The sequence below is a fragment of the Rhinatrema bivittatum genome, chromosome 7 (assembly GCF_901001135.1).
Source record: "Rhinatrema bivittatum chromosome 7, aRhiBiv1.1, whole genome shotgun sequence".
Lineage (NCBI taxonomy): Eukaryota > Metazoa > Chordata > Amphibia > Gymnophiona > Rhinatrematidae > Rhinatrema > Rhinatrema bivittatum.
Window position 1 is genome coordinate 126,988,481 of NC_042621.1, and position 11,869 is coordinate 127,000,349.

An 11,869-nucleotide genomic window follows, 5' to 3' on the forward strand; every position below is an offset into this window, starting at 1 on the left:
TGGACAGACTGGCACAGCATTTGAGGTCAGGCCCTTGTGGGGACGAAAGGCCTGAATGGACAGCCACAGCATTTGAGGTCAAGTCCTTGTAGGGACGTAAGGTCTGGACGGACAGGCACAGCGTTTGAGGTCAAGCCCTTGTAGGGATGTACAGCCTGGATGGACAGGCAAAGCATTTGAGGTCAAGCCCTTGTAGGGACATATGGCCTGGAAAGTGGACAGACAGGCACAGCGTTTCAGGTCAAGCCCTTGTAGGGATGTAAGGCCTGGATGGACAGGCACAGCATTTGAGGTCAGGCCCTTGTAGGGACGTAAGGCCTGGATGGACAGGCACAGCTTTTGAGGTCAAGCCCTTGTAGGGACATAAAGCCTGGATGGACAGGCACAGTGTTTGAGGTCAAGCCCTTGTAAAGTTGTAAGGCCTGGTCAGTGGACGGAAAGGCACAGCGTTTGAGGTCAAACCCTTGTAGGGTCGTAAGGCCTGGTCAGTGGATGGACAGGCACAGCGTTTGAGGTCAAGTCCTTGTAGGGATGTAAGGCCTGGATGCACAGGCACAGCATTTGAGGTCAGGCCGTTGTAAGGACGTACAGCCTGGACAGTGGATGGACAAGCACAGCGTTTGAGGTCAAGCCCTTGTAAGTTCCCAGAAGCTATTAACTGTACTTATGCACGTCAGTTAATGACAAAGGAACTTGAAGAGCTCTCAGAAATAAGAAAACCGCTACTCAAGTCCAAATCTTCAATATCAACCTATGTTGACTTTGTAGTTTACACAGTGCCTTTGTAAACTATGGGAACACAGAGGATGAACTAGAGTGCAACTACCCCCAGTTTTCTATAGTACTAGTAGAAACATTAATGTTGGCACCCAAGAAAGATTTCGGGGAAAATGGCCTTATTATGAAGGTCATGAAAACTATTGAGCATATGAAATATGCAAGCTCCAAACATCTGAAGTCAGCTTTTTATGTTCTTACATTCCAACTGTTGCAAAACAGGAAAAAGAATATTCTGTAAAGAAGTGATGCACAAATACATGAAACTGAAATTAGAAATACTAGAACTAAACTCAGACAGGCACAGTGTTTGAGGTCATGCCCTTATAGTGGCATTAGGGCTGGACAATAGACAAACAGGCACAGCGTTTGAGGTCAGACCCTTGTAGGGATGTTCGGCCTGGACAGTAGACAGACTGGCACAGCATTTCAGGTAAGGTACATGTGCTGATATTATCGCGTATTTTTTTAAGATCTACCCCAAAGGTCTCAGATAAAATAAAAATTAGAAATAAAAACAACCTCACTCAAACCATCAATAATATATAAAACCATAATTAATAAAATCAGTCATATACTGAATGCTAGGTAATATTCTCTTCCCTCATGTATTTCTTAGATACAAATACCAATTAGTATTTCCATTATACTGATTTCCAATAGTATAACCAGGGCTTTTTTTTTCAGGGGCTATGTGCTGCTAAATATCCAAACAAAAGTGGTACAAAATAAACGCCTTTTGATTTTGGTTTATTGATTTGAATATGTCAACTTTGAGAATGTGAATATACTTTATTCACGTTCTCTGACATGTTTGTATTTTGCATGGTACAGAAGGAAATGCATTTCTGTTTCTATTTCTCCAGTGCTGCATTGCATTAAAGTCTGGCTTCATGGGGGTTTCCAGTTCAGCTTCTGTCTGTATATTTCTATACCCACACTTCTTGGATTAATTTGCTTTGAAGTGTCACAAAAGGCTGAATATAAATACAATCTTATTAAAACATTATTATTATTTAGAATTTGTGGTCACTTATTCTGTGTTTGGTGAGGGTCTATCCATGTTCTGTCTGTGGGATCAAAGTGAGAAATTCTGGTTGAGTGTAGATTCTATGTAGGGATCTGAGGTAGCCTGGCTTGTTCTGTTTTCCTAAAGGAGGTATATTGATGTCATATTTGCAGTGCTTTCATATTATGGGCTCTGCGGCCAGTTACAGGAGATGGGGCCCTGCATGCTTGCCCCTTCCCATGCCATGCACAAGCAGGGCCCTGCATGGGAGTATCAGCACCTTTTTTTTTTTAAGCATCAAGTATAACATTAAAAAAAGCAAAAGCCAAGGCCCATGAAAATTTAACATTTAATATATATCAGTCTATCTAACCCAATTAGGAATCAAATGGCATCTAGAAAAAGACATGTCTTAAGATTCTTTTCAAACTCAGAACAATGTACATGCAAATGAAGTTTAACACACATATTTATTTATATATATGTGAATTCCCCATTTTCTAAAGTGCATTAAAGCAGGCATTATTTAGCACCTGTTTCTTAATGCCATCCCAACAAGTAAACTTGTTGGTGGGTCAATAGCACTATTGCCAGCCTATGGGGCAAGGCTGACCTAGCTAGGCTCATAATTGGCAGTTTGATTGCTAGCCTTACAAAATGAGTCTTTTCACAACCAGCAATTTGTAGGTAGGAGGGTGTTCGTATGGGTGCTTGAATCTTTTGAGGAATGTGCAAGCAGAGGAGGGACAGAGAAAAAGAGGAATTGTGGTTAAGTTGGGGGAGTGGTGGAGGAGTGGAAGAAGGAAGAGTGGAGGAGAATGCTGCCCGGCCTCATGGTCCCATGAAGCCATGCAGTTAGCACATCTATTGTCCCAGGAATCCCGTACAGAGAAGTTTGCAGGTATCAACTCAAAGGCCATTTTGGCTGCCTAAGAGGACTTTCAAGATGATATTGATCCTCAGATAGCAAGTCACATGCCATACCTGGGCTTGTCAAGTTACTGCGCTGCTTACATTTTCTTGACTTTGAGTCTTTTCAAACCACTATAGCTTTAGTTGATGTCCTTCGGAGTGAGATTTGAAAGATGTTCTTTCAATCTAGCTTGATGTTACCCAGATAGAGAGTCCATCAAGCTAGGTTGAGAGAACATCATACAAATCTCATCTTTGGTTGAGTTTCCTCACTCCGAAGGACATCAAATCTTCACAAGAGTGCACTGTTCTGTTCATAATTCTCACTCTGAATGTCAAAGTAGCCCCTAACCCCTACACTAATACCTAAACCTCATCTCGAGTAACTAGGTGGGCCTCCTACAGAGGTATAAATACCTAACTACTATGACCCCCTTATAGCTAATCAGTCTCTCTCTCTCTCTCTCTCTCACACAAAAACATTACAATGTGCAATATGGCATTGCAAAGCCAGCCCACATTTTGCATGCAAAAAGCCCATAACGCAGTTTGGAAAATAACCCCCTATGTTAGCTGTCTTCACCACATCCTCTGGATTTAAAGTGGGCTGAATGAAAAAAGAATACTTCCTACAATTTATTTTAATTCTGCCGCTTGCTAGTTTAACATAGTAACATAGTAAATGATGACAGAAAAAGACCCAATGGGCCATCCAGTTTGTCCAGCAAGCTTTTTTTTTTTAGGGTAGTAAATGCTGCTCTGTGCAGGTTACCCCAGTTAACACAGATTATAGATTACCCCTTTTTTTTCATTTATTTATTTATTATATACCAACATTCAATCTGAGATACCACATCAGTTTATATTCAGGTACTGTAGGTATTTCCCTATCCCCAGAGGGCTTACAATCTAAGTTTGTGCCTGAGGCAATAGAGGGTATTCCTCCTCCCCATTACCATCCTTTAGCCATTAGAGATCTTCTGTGTTAAACCTATACCCTTCTAAATTCCAAGAACATTCTCTACCTATTCTGGGAGGGCATTCCATGCATGCACTTCTCTTTCTGTGAAGAAATATTTCCTGACATTGTTCCTGAGTCTAACCCTTTGGAGCTTCATATTATGACCCCTATTCTACAGATTTCTTTCCACTGGAAAAGGCTTGATTTGCATGCATCATTATATCCTTCAGGTATTTAAAAGTCTGTATCATATCTTTCCTTGTCCCTCCTCTTCTCAAGAGTATATATATTTAGGCCCTTCAGCCTCATTTCACAAGTCTTTCAGTACAGACCCCTCACAATTTTAGTCACCTTTCTCTGGACGGTTTCCATCCTGCCTCTATCCTCTTTGAGATATGTTCTCCAGAACTGAACACAGTATTCCAAATGAGGACTCACCAGGGACCTATACAGGGGCAATAGCACCTCCTTTTTCCTGCTGATTATGCCTCTCTCTATGCAGCCCAGCATCCCTCTAGCCTTAGCCACTGCCTTGTCACATTACTTTGCCACCTTCAGATCATCAGACACTATCATCCTGAGGTCTCTTTTCCGATGTGTATACATCAGTCTTTCGCCCCCTTCACATAGAGCTCCTTTGAATTTCTGCAACCGAAATGTATGACTCTGCACTTCATGACACCTCAGACACTGCAGCCCATTGCATTATAGATACTTCAGCAGCAACTCCATTAATTTTCCCACCACCAAGGTAAGGTTAACTGGCCTATAGTTTCCAGCCTCTTCTCTGGTTCCACATTTGTGAATAGGGACCACCACCACCATTCTCCAATTTTGCAGCATCATTTCTTTAATTTGACCCACTGTTGTTCTACTTCACCCAATTTCACCCAGTCTTCTAGCTCTTTCTCAAGGTATCTTATTTCCAGAGATCTATTGACTAAATCTTTCAGTGGACCTGCTAGCACTTCTCTGAGCTCCTTTAGTGTCCTGGGATGTATCTCATCAGGCCTATTGCCTTGCCTACTTTCTGTTTTGCTAGATCCACCCAAACCTTCTCTTTTGTATATGGGGTTGTATCTACCTCACTCCTGTCTGTGCTATTGCCAACCAGCAATGGTCCAACTCCAGGGTCTTCTTTAGTAAACACCAAACTGAAGTATTTGTTTAATATTTCTGTTTTTAACTGATCTTTCTAAACACAATGACCCTTAACTCCTTTCAGTCTTATAATACCACCTCTGGTCTTCCTCCTTTCCCTGATATATCTGAAAAATATTTTGCCACTTTGCTTTACCTCTGTGGAAATCCTTTCTTTCACTTGAGCTTTTACCATCCTGATTTCTTTCCTTGTCTCTCAGTTTCACCTCATAATCTTCCCTGCCTTCCTCTTCTTGAGTTCCTTTGTACTTTTTGGATGCTGATTGTTTTGTCTTTATTTTCAGCCACCTCTTTGGAGAATCATATCACTTTCCTTTTCCTTTTACTTACTTTTCTTACATAAAGATTTGTTGCCTTTAATTTGACCCTCTGTTATTTACTTCACCCAATTTCACCCAGTCTTCTAGCTCCTCCTGAAGGTACCTCATTTTAACAGTCTGTATTTTTGAAATACAGTACTTGGATCTTTGTGCATCTTCTCTCCAACTTGAGCACTATATTAAACCACACATCTGATGATCACTGGTGCTCAGGGAAGCACCTACCCAAACATTATAGATACTGGGGTCCGTTTTAAAACCCACGCACGCTCGGTTCCTGGTGCGTGCACATGGACGTGACTATTTTATAACATTATAACATACAATTCTTGCACTCACAGTCTGCTCCAATTAAGAAGCAGACTGGGAGGGAACTTCCCTATCCCCCTAATGGCCCTTCCAACCTTTTCCCCTCTCCTCCCTGACCCCTAACCCCTACCTAGCTATTTAAACATTTTTTGTTTTAATATTTACTGCTCCTTCGGAGCAGAAGTAACTTCTGTGTACCGGCCGACTGCCGGCATGCATTTCCCTAGGACAGGGCCTAATGGCCGCTGTCCTGATTGGCCCCCCTGCCCTCCCCGGCCTACCCCTTTTGCATGGCCCGGCACGTCTGTGCATATCGGGAGATACGCGCATGGCCAGGCCATTTTTAATATGTGCTTGGTGTGAGCAAGGCCTGCCCACGCACATATCCCTCAGATTTTATGCTTGCGGCCTTTTTAAAATTTTGGTGACTATCTCCATTTGTAAGCACAAGTTCCAGTATCACTCATCCCCTTGTGAGTTCTATCATCATTTGTCAAAGCAGGACACCTTGAAGGGCATCTACAATCTCTCAATTTTTGGGAGGGCCCTAGTCCACCAGGTACTTATTTTGAGGCAAGGGAGAGGAAGAGGGAGGGGGCCTACCCTAGACCACTAAGGACTTATAGTTTTGGAAAGAGAGGGTCTGGGGAGGGGCATTGTGGGGGCATGAGAGGGCCATACTACTGGGAAGTATTTTGACTGTGACAGGGGTTTTTTTTAATGTTAAGAGGAGAGGTTTGGGAAGGGGGGATGGATATTGTGGTACAATCTCCATTCTCATTTTTAAAACTTTTTTATTGCAGTGCCACCTTGACAGGTGGACCTGGGGTGGGCGGGCATCTACCCACACCACCAAGGAAAATGTGTGCATTTTGGGACTTGGGCCCTTTAAAGTGATGGTGTCCCTAGCTGAAATGGGCCATCATTGCATATGCAGGCCCGGTTTCTTGGTGAGTTTTTTGTCACACATTTTTCCTGCAGTAAAATATCACACCACAAGACCTCCACGATATTTTGTGGGGAAAGCATAATATTTTGGGAATACCCTCCCAAATGATGTTTGGCCCCTCCTGTAATAAAATATCATGGCTTAGTAAATGACCCACTAAGTTTGTACCTAGCCGATGGAGGATGACCTGAACTTGCCCAAGGTCACAAGGAGAGACAATAGGATTTGAATTCTTGGTTCTCTGGGATCTTTTCCATTCCCTTTATTATTTTTGTCAGCCTTCTTTGTACCTTTTCTGTATCTGCTATGTCTTTATCAAGACGGGATGACTAGAACAGCTCACAATATTCAAGGTGCGGTCACACCTTGGATCTATACAAAGACATTATGATATTTTTAGTTCTGTTCTCTTTTCCTTTCCAAATAATTCCTAACACTCTACTTGCCTTTTTAGACCACCATTGCACACTGAACTGAAGATTTCAAGGTATTGTCCACAAGCACTCCACGGTCATTTTCCTGGGTGGCGACTCCTAACATGGCACCCATCATCATGTACCTGTAGTTGGGATTATTTTTCCCTACTTTGCACTTGTTCACATTAAACTGCTATTTAGATGGCTAGTGTCCTAGTCTCATAAGGTCCTTCTATGGTTCCTCACAATCCACTGCTGTTTTAATGACTCGAAACTATTTTGTGTCATCTGCAATTTGGTCAGCTTGCCCATTGTTCCTTTCTCCAGATAATTTATGAATATGTTAAACAGCACAGGTCCCAGTACAGACCCCTGGGGGACCCCACTAATGCTTTTCCTATTTAGTCCTACCTATTGTTTCCTGTCTTTTATCTAGTTACCAATCCACAATAGGGCATTGCTTACGATCCCATAACCTCCCAGTTTCCTGAGGAGTCTCTCATGAGGGACTGTCAAATGTCTTCTGAAAATTCAAATGCATATATCAACTGGCTCAACTTTATCTGTATGTTTACACCTTCAAAATAAATCTAGTAAACTGGTAAAGCAAGACTTCCCTTAGCAAAAGCTAAGTTGACTCTTCCCCATTATATCATGTCTATCTATGTGGTCAGAAATTTTGCTTGTAAAAATAGCTGCTAACATTTTGCCATCAGGTACACCTGTCTATTTTTTTCCGGATCATCCCTGGACTACTTTTTAAAAATTGGCATCACATAGGCCATCCTCCAGTCTTCTGGTATTGTGACTGTTTTAAATGATAGATTGCAAATCACTGGAAACAGGTCTGCAGTTTCATATTTGGTGTCGGTGATTTGTTATTCTTTAGTCTGTCAATCTGATTTATTACATCTTCCAGTTTCACAGTGATTTTATTTAGTCACTCAGAATCAATAACATCAAAAAATGTTTCCGTTGTGGGTATAGGTTTTCTTGTCCTCTTTGAGCACCCTTTTTACCCCATCTAGTAGCCCAACTGATTCCTTCACAGACTTTTTGTTTTGAATGTACTTGAAAATGTTATTATTATTTATTTTTCCCTCTGTGGCCAGCTTCTTTTTAAATTCTCTCTTAGCCATGTTAATTAACCATCTTACATCTAACTTGCCAGAACTTATGCTCATCCCTATTTTCCTCATTTGGGTCTATTTTCCATTTTTTTGAATAATGTTCTTTTGGCTTTAAATCATCTTTCACCTCACTATTAAACCATGCTGGCAGTTGTTTGCTTTTTCTTCAACCTGTTTTAATGCATGGAATACATTTTGTCTGGGCCTCAAGGATGGCAATTTTAAACAATACCCAAACAATAGTATTAACTAACACACCACAATTATATCTCCCTTATTCAGAGATCATGGACCATCATACTGGGCATTATCGTTTTGTGTAAAGACACATTACAAACTCTGCCAATATCTAATTATCAGTTATTATAGTTTTTTTTAACTTTTTGTGAATGCATCCGTGCTTATTTATAATTCAATAAATGCAACGTTTAGTAAATATGATATTTAACTGGTGCAATAAATTTCACCACGATTACAACATAGCTTTTCTTGGAATATTCTTATGAGAACTCATTGATGTATTAGAAAAATTGTCCATTTAGCTATATCATATCCAAAGAAGTACATTTAATCAATTCCTTTGCCCAGATCGCCTCTTAGTTCTATGCCCAACACGGTCCGTGTTTCGGAGTGCTATCCTTCGTCATGGGGCAATAATCTTCTATAAGGATCACAAGAAAAATATCATCAGTCTTTGCTAAATTCAAACGTTAAAAGAAGTGGTGAATGAAATTCAGTTATAACTTACTACAGCAGATCAGTCTCTTCGACTTGTGAGTTCCGTGTGCCAGTTACGTCAAGCGGAAAACGGCTACACAAGTGTTTTTAAACCCACCTACTTGTCAATCATTCAAAGTGTTTCTCAAATGATTGAGTACCATTCGATTGCTAAATTCAAACCACCGGGATGAATGGTATTCAATTTGTATATCCATTCTTGTCCTTTTAAATTTAATAGAGGTTGTGGATCTCCCTCCCCTACTATTCATGGAAATCTTATCAATAACCCTCCACTTGAGATCTGTAAAACTGTGCGATTGTTCCAGACAGTGAGCAATGATCGGTGCTTGCAATTTGGCCGTAGTCAGACAGTTACGATGTTCAATAAGTCGTGTCTGTATAGATAATTTGGTCTGCCCAATATAGTATTTATCACTAGGGCATATTATTAAATAGATCACATGTGTAGTAGTACAATCTGAATATGATTTGACTGTATGACAAATTCCAAAATGATCTTGCCGTGAAAGTCCAGAAAGTGTCAGTTGACACATGGAACATTTATGACAAGGCCAATGGCCAGGTGGGAAATCTGCATTAGTTGTTAAGGAAGTGGAAAGAAAGGAATGTACCAAGATATCGCGAAAATTTTTGCCTCTACTGTAGGCTATTCAAAGGTCGATATTCAAAAACAGGATGTATTTTCAGAATTGCCTTTAGGAACTTTAACTTCTTTGCTTGTCCTGATGTGGCATTTATGCAATCAATACTCACATAATTGATTTGCCATTATTATTGTGTTGTCCATTTTAACAGTCTAATCTCTGTTAGCATTTTAGTGTGTAATGCTGACCAAGCAGGTGGTAATATATCGCCACTACTATACTCTTCTCTTTTACCCTTGGAATTTATATCCATAAGGATTCCAGAGAGCAGCTTGTTTCCTGCAAAACGTTTATTCTGCTTGACTCTATACCATCCTATTGTTAGTTAATGAACTACCAGCCACAGGACTAAAATTAATCAAAATCAGGATTAATTGAATGTTATTCTAAATCACTAATTCAGTCTGATTTTTAAGTTTTTCCTCTTAGTGGGGGTAATAATTTCAATATCAAAAACTGTGATTAGGGTGGGTGGGAATTAAACCACCAGTGACTTGTTGCCAGGAACCAGTACTCTCACTTTCTCAGTTAGTACCCGCTCATTTTCGCCTCAAACTTTGGCGATTCAGTAGCCCTCAAAGCTCTCCTCATCCTCAGATAAAAAGAAATATATAAACAAAAAAATTTTGAGAGGGATGGAGGCCGATGGTGGGGGAGAGGGCCCAGAACTCTTCACTATCCTGCCGCCTCCGGTGACGTCATCCCGGAAGTCCTCAACTTGCAATTCTAACACTGACAAACAATTACCAATTTGTATTAGCTCGTATAATTAATCAATTTTCCAGTACACAGTGCACAAAGTTCTAACTCTGGCAAACAAATACTATCTTTTACTATCTTACAAAATTAATCAAAGTCTGTTTTCCCAGTACAAACACAATTCTAACACAGATAAACAAATACTAACCTTAAAACTAGCACACAATATAAATATCCAGTAACAGTTTAGCCTTCATGATTTAAGCATTCTTTCCTAGCAAATTCAACTTACCATCATTAGATGAAGGTTCTGTTGTCAGCACTTGCTCTGGCCACACTCTCTTCCTCCAAAGTTTTGCCACTCTAAGCACAGACCTAATAGACTTGTGCATAAATCCAGGTTTCACCAGTTGCCCTAGATTTTTGCCATTCTAGACACAGGCCTAATGTGCCTATTGAAAAATCCAGGTCTGAGTAAGGAGAATAAATATCCAAGGCCCTGCAGTGAATTACATGTTCCTTAAACAGCTTCAGTTCACATGCTAAAATAAAACATTGGATACTGAACTTGAATACCTGGGAACTCTTCATATAAGACCTGGAGATTCTGGGTTTAGAGACTCGACTCCTTGTCCTAGAAAATGCTGTCTCTTTTCAGCTGCTTCCTGTTTCCTCTCTCTTTGCTCTGAAGAAGTGGGTGCTAGGATTGCGCAGGAGGCAGAAGGCAGGAGGAAGCCCTGTTTCTAATTCTGCACATCTAGCTGTTGATTGGTTTTAGCTATCATGATCAACCAATCAGCATTGAGAGGCAGGGAATCACTTTCTTGTCATCAGTCCTGCATAGATGGATCAAGATAAAGGAGATGAAGAAGAGACAGCAACAGAATGTGTGCATGTAGTGTGAGTGAGAGATGTAAAGGGAGGGGTAGGGGGAGAAAAACTGGGCGAATGTTTTGATGGGAGCCAGAGAGAACAAGATAACCTGTGTGTGAGTGGGTGGGGGGGAGTGTCAGTGAGAAGACAGAGCAAGAGTAAGTGCTGGTAGGGAACAGTGAGGAGAGAGTAGTAACTGCTGGGAAGGAACAGTGAGAGAAGAGAGCAAGAAAGTGATTGGGTGTGTGTGTATGAGTGAAAGAGGAGAGTGGGGGAGTCAGGAGGAGAGAGTGAGGGGCAAGCAAGGGAAGGGACAAGAATAGAGGGAATGAAAGGGGATAGCCAGAGGAGAGGGAGGGAAGGGGAGAAAAGAGTGTGTGGGGGTTGGGAGAGAGAGATGTGAGGGAAAGAGAAAGGAGGAGAAAGAGTTGGGGTAGAGAGAGGGGAAAGAGCAAGATAGGTGAGGGAGAAGGTGATAGCAAGGAGGGGAGAAGGCTGAATTAGGGGAAGATGAGAACAAGGGGAGGGGGAGAAAAGAAGAATGGGGATAAGGAAAAGAAAGGGTGAGAGGACCAGGGGTGGCAGGAGATGAAGAAAGAGTACTGGGTTGGGGGAGGAAGTCAGGGTGATAATGTAGAAGGAAGGAGATAAGTAATAGAGGGGTGAGTACAAGTGAAAGAGGAGGAAGAATGGTGAAAGCAGAGCAGGTATGGTGAATAGGAAGAGAAGAAAGAAGGAGAAAGCAGGAGAATGTGATAGGGAAAGAAAGTATTGAAGTATCTGCTGCTGAAGGAAAGGGATAAGAACATAAGAACATAAGAAATTGCCATGCTGGGTCAGACCAAGGGTCCATCAAGCCAAGCCCAGCATCCTGTTTCCAACAGAGGCCAATCCAGGCTATAAGTACCTGGCAAGTACACAAACAATAAAGAAGAATGGATGAGACAGAACTGAAGCAGAAAAGAAAA